This window comes from Triturus cristatus, chromosome 9, assembly GCF_964204655.1.
Source record: "Triturus cristatus chromosome 9, aTriCri1.1, whole genome shotgun sequence".
NCBI lineage: Eukaryota > Metazoa > Chordata > Amphibia > Caudata > Salamandridae > Triturus > Triturus cristatus.
Window position 1 is genome coordinate 653,642,746 of NC_140592.1, and position 17,531 is coordinate 653,660,276.

The 17,531-nt window shown below is 48.4% G+C and overlaps 1 long non-coding RNA gene across 1 annotated transcript; it reads right to left on the bottom strand.

The window, feature by feature from the left end:
* Nucleotides 1–7,500: 7,500 nt before the first annotated feature.
* Nucleotides 7,501–15,829, bottom strand: LOC146798447 (uncharacterized). Its single transcript, XR_014969163.1, has 3 exons — nt 15,706–15,829; nt 8,571–8,951; nt 7,501–7,880 (listed from the first exon to the last, which is right to left on the bottom strand). It is a non-coding gene; the product is annotated as an uncharacterized LOC146798447 (long non-coding RNA).
* Between the last annotated feature and the right edge of the window lie 1,702 nt (nt 15,830–17,531).

The following is a 17,531-nucleotide window of genomic DNA, read 5'->3' on the forward strand; positions in this document are numbered from 1 at the left end:
GCTTCCGACCGAAATTTCGGGTAACAACCCAGTCCCCTGGCCGGAGCTGGTGTCCAGGACCCTCTGTCTGCGCCGGTAGAGCTTCAAAGACCTGTTGATGGATTAACCGTAGTTTAGTGGTCAAATCATGCAGGTAATCAATTAACATTGGATACTCAAGACTATCAAAAGCCCTTGGTCTCGGGACCCCCCAAATATTCGCAGGGCGGCCGAACACAATCTCATATGGGCTAAGCCCTACTCGAGAGTGTACGGTCGCTCTGGTCGATAGGAGAGCCAGAGGCAAGGCATCAGGCCATGATAGACCAGTCGTAGCTTGAATCTTGGCGAGTTTTAGTTTTAGGGTACCATTGTACCCTTCAACCAAACCCGCTGCCCGAGGATGATTAGCACTATGGAATTTTTGACGAATTCCAAGACCCTTACACACACTCTGCATTACACTTCCCACAAACTCACTTCCATTATCCGACCATACGATCCGTGGCATTCCGTACCGAGGAAAGTATTCCTTCAGCAGGATTTTTGCTGTGGACAGGGCAGTGTTATCCTTAAGAGGATAGGCCTCAATCCATCTGGAGAACGCACAAACCACAACCAAAACATACTTTAGGTTATTGCATCTCTCCATATGGATAAAGTCCAGCTGGATAACCTCAAAGGGACAAACAGGAGGAGCAAAATGACCAGGTGGAGTGGGGGTGCCCTTGCCAGGATTGTGCATCAAACACACCATACAATTCTTAACCACTCTCTCGGCACATTTAGCAATACCCTCATTCCTCCATACAGGGGACAAGAACCTACATATTCCTTTCGCACTGATATGTGACAACCCATGAGCCATCGTCACAACAGCTAATACGTACGCATCTGGTAACATCCACCTCTGACATTCCGTCAGGTCAACCCAACATCCATGCATGTCCAACTTTCCCGTACTTTCTTTCCACTTAGTCTTTTCAGCTTTAGTAGCTTCGTTCTGAATTGCTTTCACACTCTCAATAGTATTTTCACACATACCAGTCTCTGTCGGCCACCTCACTGAACTCGTGACATACATTCGGGTCGCAAGATCCTTAGCCGTTTCCTTAGCAATCTCATCCGCAAACGCATTACCACGACCAACATCATCCGTCACTTTCCGATGTGCACTACATTTAACAATCGCCACTTGTTTAGGCAGTGTAAGTGCATCCAAAAGGTCATTCACGAGCTGCCCATGCTGAATCTTCGTACCATGCGATGTCATAAATCCTCTTTCTCTCCACAGTCTTCCAAAGTTATGCGCAACACCGAATGCATACTGACTGTCGGTAAACACATTCACTCGCTTTCCTTTAGACAAAACACACGCTCGTCAATGCAATCAACTCTGCAGCTTGTGCTGAATTCTGATTCAATCTCGCAGTTTCCACAACCGTGCTCAACGTCACTACAGCATACGCAGTCGTCACATCGCCATTCGGCAATTTAAAGCACGAGCCATCCACATACAAAGTACCCTCGGGATCTGTCAAGGGAGTGTTTTTCAGGTCCACACGACCTTTAGTTTCTTCCTCAGTTTGTAAATAACAATCATGTGGTGGCACATCATCTGATTCCATATTAATCGGCAACAATGTCGCCGGATTCAGTACATTACAACGTTTGATCTGTATATGACTTGCCAAAAGGGTCAGCTCCTACCCAGACAACCTTGCACTCGTCAGATGTTGAGTTTTTGTCCGATTCAAAAGAGTATCAACTGCATGCGGAACCATCACCATGAGCATATTATCCATAACAAGACCTGCGGACTGCCGAATAGACGCCGCTGCTGCCGCTGTCGCCCTCAAGCAACTTGGCAACGCTCTAGCTACCGGGTCTAAGGTCGAGGAAAAATATGCACACGGGCGCTGCTTGCCACCAAATTGTTGCGTTAAAACACTCAACGCACAACCTTCCCTCTCGTGAACGTATAATGTGAATGGCTTGCTGTAATCAGGAGTACCTAACACGGGAGCCGAACACAGTGCATCACGTAGTTCAGAAAAACTTTTCTGACATTCCTCCGTCCATGGCAAAGGAGTCGAAACGTCCTTGCACGTGAGAGCTATCAATGGCTTCGCTAACAGTGAAAAATTCGGAATCCACTGTCTGCAGTATGACGTGATACCTAAGAAGGCACGCACATCTCTCTGGGTTGTTGGCACAGTCATTCGAGCAATTGCTGCGATTCTTTCAGGGGTCAACCTTCTTCCCGCCTTTGACAATAAGTGACCTAAGTAGGTAACTTCTTGACAACAATATTGCAATTTAGAAGGTGACACTTTGTGGTGTAAGTCACAGAGATGCTGTAACAGTGACACAGTAGCAGTCTTGCAAACTTGTTCAGTATCTGCAGCTACCAACAGATCGTCGACGTACTGAATCAAAGCCGCTCCAGTCGGCAGCACAAATGCATCTAGTTGACTCTTAAGAGCTTGGCTGTATATCGATGGGCTCTCACAGTAGCCTTGAGGTGCGCGTTTGAACCGGAAACTGCGACCTCCTAACGAAAATCCGAACAAATCACGACTTTCCTCAGCAATCGGAATGCTAAAGAACGCATTCTTCAGATCGATTACCGAGAACCATGATGCAGAGGCTGGAATCAGAGTCAGTAAAGCTGTAATGTCTGGAACCACAGGAAACTGCGGGACAACAATTTTATTTACTTCCCGTAAGTCAATAACTAGACGGTACACGGGAGGCTTGGACGGATCAGTTCGTTTCAGAATAGGCAACACGGGACTATTACACACGTTACCTCGTGTCTCCTCGATAACATCTTTACCGATCAGATCATAAATGATCGCTAATAGTGCCCGTTCACCATCAAGGGAAATACGATACTGGAGTATGCGTGGTAAGCGCGCATCAACTCTCAATTGAACAACATAAGGTGGGATATCCAGCAGGCCCACATCATTGGGACCTGTCGCCCACAAAGAAACCGGAAGAGAACTCAATTCCGGTGGGAGCTTATCGATCGATAGATACATAGGGGAAATCACATTCTCACCCAATGTAAGCTCCACACCCGTAGGAGAGCAGTACAAAGTCGCATGTAACCTCTTCAACAAATCCAAGCCCAAAAGATTCTCACCACAACCAGTAGTCAAAATTAAAGGAGCTTCTAACTCATGAGACCCAATCGTAAGGGGCAAGGGGCTAGAAACTGGATTGCTAACGGGGGCGCCAGAGAATCCAACGGAAACATTCGTTAAGCCAGACAAAGGCGCGCCAGGGAGTTTCGAATGCATAATGGAACTTTTTGCTGCACCAGTGTCCAACAGAAAAGGCTCAACAACGCCCAATGTGGCTACTGCAACATAAGGCCCTCTCTGATCAACCGGAACGGATACTTCTCCCTTCCTTCGTCTATGGCTGTCCTAGTAGATACCATCCGTATCAACATCACGCTCGACGTAACAGTCATCCACATGATACTGTGCAGATCTACCGGACGATGGTTCACGTCGATCGAAACAATTCTGCGAGTCTGAGGAAGTGGCAAAACGCTCGGCCTGATTCTGAGTAACTCCACGACCTCTACCACGTGAAGCTTGTTGAGGACCACCACGACCTCCTCGAGCTGACACACCATTATTCCTATCACGGAGAACCGGACAATTAAACTTCAAATGGCCCTCCCCTCGACAATACGCACATTGATTATATCCCAACACAAAACGAGGTGCGGGAGAGTCATTTCGCGTCTGCGATCTAGAGAACTGTGATTGCGATCGATTTGGCTGTTGCGAATCACTGAAATTCGAGCGCGGAGGATACGCTTGCTGCAATAAGACCTTAGTTTTAAGATCCTTTGTTTTCTTATCTACACTTTCACTTTCCTCCTTTTCCCTATTTTCGTAATATTGGGCCGTAGCCAATATTTGAGCAGTGGTAGAAACAGCCCACGAACTCTCAGAATTTTTCAACTTATTGCTAAGTTCGGGCAACAAGTTCGATACAAACTTATCAACAAACAGCCGCTGACCACCCTCTGAACCCATGTCCTGGCCACTATGATCAACAAATGCTTCCTCGAATCTCGTAAAGAAATCGGAAACGCTTTCATCCCTCTTTTGCTTGCACGCGGACAACTTGTCCCAATTGACGCGCATCGCCGGCATAAGCGTTTTCATAAGGGTAATTATCCTCTGGGGCAGTTCCACAATAAGCTGCTCAGGCTTAGCCCCACCGACTTGCTGAGCGTCTGCCGCTGTAAGGGTAGCCCAGTCACCGCCTAACTCGGCCGCGTGATTCTCGTGACGAATTTTCGCCCAAATCGGCTGAGGCACTACATTGCCAAACAACATGTCAATATCAGCAAGGTTCATAACAGTAGCATCCACCAATTGGGACAGCTCCTTATAATAACCCGCTGGATTTTTACGGGGATCAGGCAAAGTTTGCTTCACCTGTAAGACTTCCGATCGTTTCCAAGGGAGGTGTATCCACACTCTCTGAAAACGGCCTGGGACAGCAGGGTTAGCATTAGGATCACCTGGCATCCATACTGGGGGAACTTCCCGCATCGGATATTGACCAGGTTTTGCCATCCACTCTGCAGTCTCTTCCTTAAACAATGCTCGAGGTTGCACTGTACATCGAAATGATAACAAACGTTCTAGAGCTTCTCGAACCTTGTCACCTACGATCACACCAGTTGTGAACTGATGCTGGAGCTCAGAAACCTCAGACGGTACATTATCTACCACATCATAATCCCACTCCTCCTTCAACGATTTACACAATTCCTCAAACACGAATCGTTGAGTGGGCGCATTAAACTGAGAAAATGTTTCAAACACTACACGCGAAGTGTATTTAACAGGATTACGAATCCATTTACGTGCCATTTTTACCAGCGATTCACGTTCCCTATCATCAGGAAGCTGGCTGCGCCTCTGAGCGACATCTGAAAGAGTCGAGTCGAGTATTGGCCCAAAAAGCGGAGAATAAAGAGTAGCAACAGCAGTCAGGAGACGGCTACGAACAGAAGGAGAAGAGGAAGAAGATGCAGGCGCAGCAACAGTAGGGGTGGAGGCAGTAGAAGTAGACGCGGCACCAGGAGTAGCGGGAACGACTGACTGAGGAGGGACTTGAAAAGGCGCAGTAGGAAGAGAAGCCGGTAAAAGAGGATGAACGATCTGCGGCACAAGGGGATTCGGGAGAGCGGGAGGAACGGCGGGCTGACCAGCAGCCGCCAAAACAGCAGGTGGAGGAAGAGGTAGAATCACAGGGCCCAGAGTATCGGGAGCATAAGGAGGTGGTGACTTCAACAGATAAGACAATAGCGAATCCTCTATCGGTTCTTCTCCCGACTTATCGACATTAGACGGTAGCACCGGATAACATTTATCCACCGCCATATGATGAAGTCGAGCACTAACTTCCTGCTCTTTCTCATCTTTGTCTCGCTGATACTGTTCAGCATCTCGCATCACCGTAATAACGCCTTCTCTTTTATTTTTCTTACTCTGTTTGATTTCTTTCTGCTTGGCCTCTTTCCGCCATAACCGGAAGGAATCAAACATGGCCGGCCTAGCCTTCTTTTTAAACAGTTTAGCTTCCAAATTATCTAAAACGGCAGTTTCGAAACTACCATGAGATGGCCAACTAAGAACACCATCATTTTTAGTGTAGCGGACCCAATATTCATTATACACGATAGGACCCACACCATGGCGACTATAGAGCTCGTAAATTGGAGTTCCAACCGGAGGTATCGGACATGAATCCTCCAGCCGGGAATCCATTCTGCAACATTTGAGAAACCCAAACAAAGTACTACGGCTAGGCATCGCGCACACTAACCGAGTTTACAAACTTCAAGGGCTATCGAATTTATGATATCCTCGCAAAAATTTGCGAGACCCTCGGTTTTTGGCAATTGCAATCGTCAAATAAAACCCAACAACTAAGAACCACGAATGCTATGGTACCATGCAAACAACAAAGGAACACTGGGAGCGACCCACAAATACTTAACTGAGAGAACAATGGCGTCACCAGGAAGGCCCGTCTATCGTCTCGCCGTACAAAGGACTACGCCAGGCGCCAAAACAGGTCGACAGTCAGGGCATCAGTCCGTCGCAGCCGTCAGGAGGCGGGGATCTTCGCGGGAAAAGACGTCGGGCCACTTATTTCGACAACTGGATCGATGAAGCGGGGTGCACCTTCCCTCGGAGATTTCACACGAAGTTCCTCACGATCGTCGGGCTTTGGACCGGTACCGTTGATGTCGCCCACGTTGGGCGCCAACTGAAGGACTGGGTTATTCTAAGACCCAGCGGTGCCAGGGAACAACACCTGAAACCTTCGTGGGTTACCTGTTCTGGCGTACCAAACACAGAGACACGGGACACTTCCAGCGACGTCAGAGATCAGCGTTTATTTACTGCAGGGATACAGAGGTCACAAGAAGTACACAGCGTGTAGGTTCTCGGAGACTGCTTCAATTTGCAAAAGTGGATCGCTCCTTTTATACACGTTTTTCCCATAGAACAGTATGGTGAACAAAGATTACAACTCAGTTCCCACAATAAACTTCAAAAGGGTCGCGTTCATGTTTCAGGAGGCCGGAACATAATTACAACAGTATTGCCAGATCCCAACTGTAAAAGCATACCTTCTCTGCAATAAAACACATTCCATCCTGATCGTAAACACATTAGGAGAAGGAACAAAAACAGATGCAAAGAAAGGACAAGGATGCACAACAGATTAGAGAAGAGTGTTAGGGGTAGTAAAGGAAACTTGATAACGGGATCAGAGACCCCGTGTCTAATGTATGCATGACTGAAACAATAGACCGGCACGGCAAGATGAGCCTTGAGCGGGGCCATCTGCCTTCGTCGTGTCATTTCCCTCGTCATAAAAGTCATACTCAAAGGAACACGTGTCCCTCGTATAAGCTTGGGAGTCCCAGGGTCACGAAGCGGACAAAGTCCGTTCGCTGGCTACTTGAGGGCAAGAAACAAAATGGATGCCGTATCTAAAATGGAACCCCAGGGTTGAGATGAACAAACCCGAAAATAAGACGAACCATACGTGGTTGCGTAGCGAAACTGCGTACACCCACTATACTTGTCATTTGCGGTTCGTAGATACCCAACTCATCCATATTCGTCACCACTCAAAAGTGTCGTTCCGTCCCACACGGAACCTCAATCCGGAGAGCGTAATGGGCGTCGCCGACCTGGACAGCTCCGACCCCCCAGAACCAAGACAAGGTAAGAAGCATGCCATCACACCCCTGATACCCCCCTAATACCCCAACACCCCCAGGAGGGATCCAGGGGCACGACAAAACAAAAAGTCCAGTACAGGTACACAAGCACACACAGCAATGCATTATGGGAGATGTAGTCAGATGCACACAACAGTGGAGCATTGACACCCAGCCAGTCCCAAACAGTATGTGCACAACATGAAGGGTAAAATACAGATAGACAGGACCCATGTAACTACAAACAGCGAATTTTAATGCATGTCAGATGCAAGTCAGGACAGAAAATTAATGTGTGCATTTAAGTCCACAGCACCATCTCAAACACAGGGAGGAGGAGGGAATGGAGGAGGAGGGCAGCCCAGTAATCCATCAGACACGCAGCAGGAGGTAAGCAGTGCCACCATTGCCCCCGATGGAGGATGAAGCTCAGGATACTGATGGCAATGTCCAACCAGTCCCTGGACCGTCATAGCCACGACACCGTGCTCAAGCACGTGCAGATGCAATCCCACCAATTCCATCCAGGCGCAGGGCACGTGCATCCACCAGTTCAGCAGACACAGGAGAGGACACAGTCTTCAGAGGGCTGATGGGGCAAGTGTTGGAGGTTCAGCACCTGCAGGCGAGAAATATCAGGGCAGTTCAGAGACAAATCAGGGGTGGCTTCATGGGCATGACGGGTGCCCTGGAGGCACTCTGCGCTGAACTAAGGGCGGATCGTGCTGTTAGGCGCAGGGAGATGCAGCGCCTAGACCTCTACACCAGGGTGGTCAACTGCCTCACCTCAGCAACCAATGTGATGTCAAGGCGCAGCATCAGTATGCAGCGTGAGGTGGCACACAACAGCCAGGACGTGGCAAGGGTCCTCATACAGGTGACATGTGCTGTGGATGAGCTGCGGGCAGCTCGCATGACTGGCCCAGGAGTCCTCATTCCAACAGACGAGGACACACAATCTACAAAGAGCAGCATTACACCCCCACCACCCCCGTATAGGCGCCGTAGTGTGCGTCACATAGGGGCTTCTGGGACAGGTGAGGAGGGCACTGTGCACCCACAGCCAGGGGCCACGGGCCGACAGCGCCGCAGTGAGGTGCACAGACTTGAACAAGGAGATAAGTGAATCAACCCAGTGCACACGGACACTTGGGCCAGATTGTTACTTCGCACTGTGATCGTAACATGTGCTGACAAATGGACATAACATTGTGTGCTACACAGGCTGTGTGACGATATTAATCCTGCATTTAAGGAAATAAAACACAGTCTCCTAATTGATATATTGCATTGTGTCATATTTTCTTACCTAGAAATAGTTCTGTGTGACCTCTTCACGCCTCTGGCCCCCAGCAGCTGCATCAATTGCACCAGCTGGCATGCGTCCTTGCGCTGGGCCCTCCTCATCTGATGAATCAGATTCACTGAGCTCCACCGGTGTGCCTTTCCTGGTGGCGATGTTATGCAGCATGGCACATGCTACCACTATCTTGCAGCAGGTCTGGGGGCTGTATCGGAGTGCCCCTCCACTCTTATGTAGGCATCTGAATCTGCTCTTGAGAATCCCAAAGGTCCGTTCGATGGTACCTCTGGTTGCTATGTGGGCACTGTTATTTCGCCGCTCAGGCAGCGTTGGCAGGATTCAGGAACGTCGTCAGTATGAATTCCCGGACCGCATACGCACTGTCACCTGTGGGGTGGGAGAAATATGGTTAAACACTGTACTGGCAATGCTGTCCTTTACTAGTCTGTCCTTTGTACACATGCAATTACCTAGTAGTTATCCCTCACCAAACTCCCCATTTGTGATTCGGTGGTGTATACCACTGTGGCGGAAGATGAATGCGTCATGCGTGCTACCTGGGTATTTAGCAACGAAGTCGATGATAATGTGTTTGGCATTACACACCACCTGTATGTTCAGGGAATGGTATGATTTCCGATTCCTGAACAAATACTTGTCCTGGGAGGGGGGGATATGGCGACATGTGTCCCATCTATGCATCCAATGACGTGGGGAAACTGGGCAATTTGGTACAAGTCCTGCTTCGTCTGGTCTAGTGCCTGTCGTGTGCTGGGAAAGTATATGTGGTGGGCAGCCTCTGTACCATGGCATCAAGGAACGCGTGGAAAAAGCACGACAATGCACTCTGGGAGACCCCTCCTGCTGAGGCTATCACCCCCTGGAAGCTACCTGATGCCAAGAGGTGCAGTGAGCACAGGACCTGGATGTGGGTGGGGATGGTGTGTGTCCTGCGTGTTCAAGAAAAGGTTTGAGATCATCAATTAAATCCAGGATGCTCTCCTCATCCAGCCTGTAGTTTGTATGGATCTCCTCCTCAGTCCGCTGGAACAGAGTTATGCGCGCTCTAAAGATCCTTTCCTTGCGTCTCCTTCTCTGTGCAGCAGCTCAGAGTCGCAGCCTCCTGGCTATCACGTACAGCCCAGCCATTGTGGAAGACATCTGTTGCATTGTGGGTGGCCTTAAATAGTTTGCACCTGGTTACCACCTGCTCATACTTGGTGGTAATTGCGATTCTCTAAATTGCGAATTTCATCAAATCGCTAATAGCGATATTCTTACATTAAGTTTTGCAAATTCGCTAAATGCAAGGTCAACAATTGCGATTTTCGCAATTGTTGAGTCACATTTTATGAATTCGTAAAAAAAACGCTAATGTGTGGGAATCGTAAAATTGCTAATCGCAGATTTAGCGATTAGCAATTGTGCATGCAAAATGTGTCTCTTACATAGGGAAGCTGCGTTTTGCGATTGCAAACACCATTTTTTTGCGATTCACAGTGTTTGCGATTGCGAAACTGATTCATACATATGGCCCTTAATGTTTAAGATCGAATAAAGTCATATTGACACCCAGGACCTGAAAACTAACTGTTACTAGAGGGCCTGCAGCACCTAATGTGTCACCCGCTTAAGTAACCCCTTAAACCCCTGTGTGCGCAGGACGGCCGGGAGCCGTCATGCGTCACACTGCTCGGGTGTGCAGGACGGCTCCTGGCCGTCCGGGCACATGGCACCAGAAATCCTCTGGTGCAGGCACCAGAGGGATTTCTTTTTCTCCCATAAAGCCTCGGGAGCTGGGAAGAACTTCCCCAGCTCCCAAGGCCCCCCCCTGGTTTCTGTGAAATGATGATCAGCACGCATGTCGCGCTGACGTCATTTCATAGAAACCGAAACTGAAACGAGCCTTCAGTCTCATTTCAGTTTCACTTTCTATGTGCTCAGAGGGCTATCTCAGCCCCCTGAGCACGTAGAAACATGAGAGTGGTATCATTGGAAAGGGGAGAATCTTTGTGCCGGCACAGTGATTCCACCCAAAAATATATGTAAAATTTGTTTTTTTCAGCTAAATTTGAGGTTTGCAGGGCATTCTGGGTAGGGAAACTTTGGGGGATTCACGAAAGCCATACCTCGCAGGACTCCCCCGGGTATCTACTTTTCAGAAATGTGTGGGTTTGGTAGTTTCCCAAAATGGCCGCCTAGCCCGGAGCGAAAAAACAAGGTGACCCCCTTGCAAAACCAAGTTGTTTTGTCAACTGTTGGTACTGCCTTGGACCCATACTTACCTTAAGTCCTGAAGAACTGTCCTGTAAATTGTTGCTAAGTGACCGAATACAGTATATGGTTTCCCCCATAGGATATGTTTGCTGCTTTAAAGATACACTACAGTGCATTTTCCAAGTCTTGAAAAATACCTGTCTTAAAAAATACTTACCCAAATACGATGAGCTTGGTGTCTAAATTCATATAAAAATCTGTGTTATTTTTATAAATTGGTGTCGGATATCTTTATTGAGTATGTATCCCACTTACTGACTTTGTGTGTGCAATAAATGCTTAACACTATCCTCTGACAAGCCGAAACTGCTCGCCCACACGACAACAAAGGAGAGCATTTGGAATTATTATTTTAACCCCTGGTTTAAGGGTCGCCTAGACTCTCCCCACAGTGTACCTCATTTTGGCACACTATATTGAGAGCACGCTTCCTACATCCCGCACGCGGCTGGTGGCGTCAGAGCAATGGCAGTCATTGGGCAGAAGAGCCTCAGGCCTGCTAGCAGTTTGCATGTTGGCAGGTCCTCCTTAGGAGGTTACTCTTGTTCGCCGGGACCCAGTGGTGTCCCGGCCTGTTGCCACCCTCTCTGCATTAGTAGGGTCCCTTGAAGTGCCTCTTCATCCCTGCCCTGCCTGATGTCCTTAACAGCATTCTGAGCCGACACCAGCCGCAAGGGCTGTAGCTGACGCATGTTATCTGCGGCCCGGAAGTGTCTCCACCTGGACCCCATAGGCTTCTGCTTGGTCGCAAAGACTAGGTGTGGCTATAAGTTCCAAATAGGGTGGATCAGCTATCAATTTACAGAATTATTCACATGGCCAAACGCCTGGAGCTCGCAAGTGTGCAACCAGCACTGCCACCCATTTTAACCATCATCATCATCATAAAAACTTTATTTCGGTTTCAAGACCATAAAAGTACAAATACGATATAATACAGAGACACACTAAAAAGCGAGTCAGAAAACAATAATAGCCAGGTCTAAAAAGATATCAATAAATACATAATCTAAAGTTCATTAGATAAATAAATTGTTGTTTTCATGCACATATAGTCTAGAGTAACAAAGATTTTTGCCTGCCCTGAAAAGGCGTCATGGAGCCCAATGTTAACATAGGACATACAATGCACTACCCTCATTGTCATTTGGTGTTAGCATGAAATTTAAAAACAGGGATCCAATTAAAAACAAGTTCAAGAACCTAAAAATGAAGATGTGATTCAGTCTTACTCTTGCAACACTTGGCGGCCCAAAAACTCTGCAACTGATCAGACAATCACCGGGCTAGAATCCAATTTAAGGATGCAGAGAGCTCCCCAATCGCTTACAGATTGGTTTAAGCCGCTTAGCTCTCGTACATGAGTACAGTGGACAAGCTAAAAGTACATGGGTGGTTGACTCTGTTGTATAACGCAAATGGAGCAAAATGGAGAGAGTGTAGGAGGCTTTTGCCAAGAACACATGAAAGAAGACAGGGGAAGAGAACTAAACCTGAACTGCATGTAAAGTGTCTTGTCCTGGGGTATTGTGATGATTTATAAGCATTGTTCTCATGAGCTGGTAAATGTAATTAAAATCCCAAAACTCAATAGTTACATGCCCCAGTGATAAGTTGGAAAATTAAGCCTGTATTGCCCAATCCTAGTACTGCTTCTTGAATAAATCATTACTGGGGAGTAGTGTTGGGTCCTTTACATCCGAATAGCCCTCTAGCCCTATTGCTGCGAGCAGTACTTCCCATAACAATTCAGCCTATCTTCTTAGAGCGATCAAGAGCGCTGACTTCCAGAGGAGCAGTGGCATATGAAAGCAACTCAGGAGTGGACCTAATGCATAACCAAAAAATAAAGGGCGTAGCTTGGACTTCTCTGCAATAGGAAACCTACCCAAATCCAGCCTTAACAGGTGGAGTAGCGTACTCTGGGGTAGCAAAGCCAGGGATCTCAAAAATGTATTCTCAAAGTTCGAAAGAGCAGCCATCGCTTCAAAGCCCAAGAGTTCAGCACCATAGAGAGCTGAGCCCACTGCCCTGGATTCATAGATCTGGAGTGGTGCTGCCACTAATTTGCTAAAGGAATTGCCATTTTCCTTTATCAAAGCCCCTGTTGTTTGCATGTGCTTTAGGGTCAGCTTAGCTTTGTGAGGCTTCCAAGACAAATATTTCGAAAGGGTAATGCCCAGGTATTCAAAGGTGCTTTCCCTTTCCAGTGGAACCCCTACTAATAAAAGTTTACTCCTAAAAAATGTGTGTAGGTTGAGGAATAGGAGCTTCGTCTTAGCGGTGTTAACCTCTAGTCCTCAAGAATCACAAATAGTTGAAGCAATTTACTAGTTGCTGAAGCCTCCTTGGCATTTTAGATACTAGCAGGGTGTCATCAGCAAATCATTATTTAACCACTTTAGCCCCCCCCCCCCCAGAGTAGGGGCATCAGCTGGAACATCAGAAAGAAACTAGACAGCACGATTTACCAAGAGGGAGAAGAGTGTAGGTGCCAATACACAACTTTGGTGTACCCCCCCATTGACTTTTATTGAATCGGTTTGTTGGCCTGGGGAACCCCAATGGACCCTAGAAAAGTTAGTCTCATGTAGGCCAATAATTAAGGATAGAATCTCGTCTCCAAAGGAAGACCCATATCTTTTGTGACCTGCCAGAGATTGTTTATTGGGATGAGGTCAAAGGCAGTATTAAGGTCTATGAAGTCTACGTACTGGCTCCCCCGACCAATAGCTACAGTCTTCCAGGATAAAAGAAGTAAACGGAACACCTCGTCAATGGTGCTTATTTTTTGTCTAAAGCCCACTTGAAAGGGAGTCAGAATGTTAAGCTTGTTAATCCAGTCCCATAACTTAGCAAGGACTGCGCAAGCAAGCACCTTTTGGACGCAGTCTATAAGGCTTAGGGGCCTGTAGTTACAAGGTAAAGATCTATCACCTTTTTTTAACACAGGGATCACCTCAGGTCCCTTAGATGAGTTGGGTATTGGAGCTCCCTCTGCTATCGCATTAGATAAGGCCAAGCTGTAGTGTGCCTGTAGTGCTTGTAATTTGACACAATAGGACACACCTGGACCCTGCACGCCCAAGAGGAGGCAAATGCACTACTGCACCTTTAAATAACACACGTTAAACAGCACTCCCAAAAGACGGGGCGATAAATCAAAACCCAGCACTCTCATAAGGCGAGGTAAGAAGTCAAATTCAGGTGCATTTAAAGTGACACACACGTTTATTAATTCAATATTTTAGAAAGGAAAGCAAAATATATCAGTTAATGCAGACTCCCAAATATCAAGTAACAAGTGCAAAACCAGAATAAAATGTAGCATATATACATGTAGCAAAGAAACTTAGAAATTATGTACATAAAGTAAGGAACACCTCACCGATAGATCATGCAACATCCTTGCCAACTCAAACTGGAGGAGCCCTTTGCCAGCCCAGGAAGGAGTTTGATCTGCGAGCACAGAAAATGGAGCGCTACACAAGATCGAATCAGCACTAAATATTGAGTCAATTATTCCAAATGGAGCCAATGGTCACTATATCATTCTTAATATCAGTACATTCCACCCTTTGACCATTGGCTTTCACAACATATCGGTCTAAGACCAACTGCTTTAGGTCGAAGCATAGATAAGAGATTAGGTACACACTGGATACAACAACATAATGATATCAAGATACATATTGCTAATATTATCCCAACTAGAACAGAGCGAAGTTTACCAAAATCCGGCAACCACCAAAACAACCAACCCCACCACCCTTTTTCTACATCCTGCTTGACATCTTTAGCTAACTTGTGTACAGCTTCAATGTGGGATTGAATTGACTTAGAATGATCTGAAAGATTAAAGCAACACATTCCCTCAAAGTCTGAACATCCATGATCATGTTTTAAGAGTAAATGCCCCGGTTACTCACGGTAATCTTCATTACTCCGAGTATGGTCTTCCTCGCCACATGAATAACAAAGTGAGCTTCAGCTCCACACCAGAACCCTCCAAAGCAAAATTTAGCCTCCCATGCCTCCCATCCCTTCCCAAGATGGCCGACCAATATCACCCTTGAGGCGGGCCGGCCCAACCCATCAGCCTGTTTTTTTGGTTCTGCGCACGATCACTCTCAAGATGCGCTTTCAGGTAAGTGGTTCCTGCTGTAGCGGGAACATGGGTCCATGGCTGGTGGTCCTGCTCTAGCGGGCCTGTGGGATCTAGGACCCTCCCCCCTTCCTTCCCCCGGTATCCTGCAGTGCCGGTTAGGCTCTGCCTTAGCGAGCCAAGGGTTTACAGGGGGGCGGCCGGGGTGGCCTGGAGCTCTGCCTTGCGGCTTCTTCTGACCCCTACGTCCGTGTGGGCAATGGTTTTGGCACATTTTTATTCCCGAGCCTCACGTGGGTTGCTCCTGTTTGTTTGTGGGTAAATTGTCTGACGCTCTGTGCTTGCGAGCGGGGCATTTTTTTCCTCGTGTCTCCAGTTTACTGCACGGGGTGGGGGGTGACCCGGCGTGAGTTGTGCCTGTTATCGGGCAGAAACAAACGGCTAAACATTGTGTGCTTTTCTCACTCTCGCACATTTATGGCTGTTTCATGTGTAGTTTCCTCTCGCCTAGTTAAGGGGGGCTGCAACGCTGCCTTTTTAATGCCTATGGTCTTGGGTGTTGGGCAGGGGGGTCCCGTCGGACCATTCTACGGTCTCCGGCCGTGCCCGCGTCTTCCTGTTGAGCGGTGTCATTGCTTCTTTCGGGTTCCCCCACTCACTGTGGCGCTCAGTCCCGAGGAAGCATGCTGTACGGGCTGCAGCGGTGACCCGCTGTCTTTGGGTTTCGCGTCCGTGCTCCTCGGGGCTCATGGGGCTTACCTGTTTTGCGCCGAGACGGGTGCTCTTCCCAGGCCTGGCGCTGGCTTGTTCCTCGGTTCTCCACTACTAGTGCCTCTGGCGGCTGCGTTCCTGATCCGGCATCCGAGGGGCGGGGCCGGGGCTCGTCCAGCTTCGCCGGCGCGTGGCTTGTGTATGGGATTATATCCTTTGTGTGAGCACCAGCCCTTAGTGGAGATTCTTTCTGCGACCTTTCAGTACATAATGTGTTGTTGTGCGGCAACCTTACCAATGCGTGACTTTCATTGTGTGTTGTTTGTTTGATGGTCTTGCGCACGCGCATGCACTTTGCGTTATGCTCATGCAGCGCGACTGTTAACCTGGTTTACAGCAGGCTGTGATTATGTGCAGATGCTGTTGGAAGCTATCGAGTCTGCTCGTCTCTTCTGCTGCTGTCGCGTTTCAGGCTCTACCATGTCGTTTTTTGGGTGGTGGTACCCTGGTGCTGCCAGTGAGGTCAGTAGGTCTATGTTTGCCTAGCAGCTGTCTTTGGATGATGGTGGTGCATTGTCTGGTCTGGGTGCTGATAAGTCATTGGTTTGCCCCAGTTTGCACTTGTATTCATGACCTGCTTCATTGTGCAGTGTTTTAGGGGCGATTTGCGGCTTTGTGCCTTCTGTGAGTAGTTCCTCTGTGTGCTACTTTTGTTGCATCCCATCTTTGTAGGTCCTCCCGGCTGGTCATTATTGCCTGTTTTTTATTGTGCATATTAGTTGTGTTTTTTTAAGCGGAGTCAAGGTGCCATATGTGCACTGTACCGTACTCTTCAAGACACAGCATTGGGCCCTTCCGGGTGTTTTCTCTGTCTTTCTTTCTCCTATGGTGGACTAGACGGGTTCCATTCAGTAGTTATTCGCTCTGAGGGCAAGAGCTGTGTAATTTGCCATTCATGTCCGTACTGTTGGAGGCAAGTACGCCGACCGTTTGCCCTATGGATTGTGTGTTTATGTCTTGGTGTTTTACTGTTATTTTAAGGTGTATCGCAGAGCCTGGACTTCGTTTTGTTCTCTGTGTTTGTCCCTGCCTCCTTCTCCCCTTCCCGGCTTTGGACTCATGGTCCTTCCATCCTGTATAATCCTGTTCCCGCCTGCTCTCCATTTTGGTGCAGGATCTGGCCTGGTTAGTCCCTGGTGGAACAATCACCTGGGGATACCGGGGACTGTGGGTTGCTGTGTGTCTGTTGGGCACGGGCAGCTGTTGGCGCCTGTCCGTCCTTCTCTGGGCTGCTTTGGTGGTCGCCGTGTGGGCTTTTGCTTCTGCTCCTGGGGGCTTGCCCTTTCCGGTCCAGGGCCACGCCCGTGGCACCCCCTCCTCCTTTGGTCCTCTGGCTCAGAGTTCGGTTCCTGTGCCCCCTTCCTGGTCCTGTTTCTCCTCACTTCCTGGGGCTTGGGGCTCTGTTGGGGGACTTCTTTGCCTCTCCTCCCATCCTGGGTGGCCCCCGTCTCGGTTCCGTGGGTCCTGACCACTGTCAGCTGCGCCGGTTGTCACTGGTTTTTGGTTGTTGAGCTCCCGTGCTCGTGTCTTTAGGGCTGTGGCTCTTTGGTTGTTCAACTGCCTTTGGGTGGTGGCGGCGTGGTCGGGCCAGGGGTTTCACACACGCCTCTGCTAGGGTGTGCATTTTGGCCTGTTCTGGTGGGCCTGTTCCGGTTTCCGGTGGGGTATTAGTTGCCTTTCTCCTTGTGCCTGTCCCCCTTCACTAGTTTTGTGTGGCAACCCGGCTGTTCATGTTGGGATTGTCTACCTTGGTAGGGGCCTCCACGGGGAGTTTTTTGGGTGTCTTTGTGCCTTGTTGACGGTGGTGCTTGCCT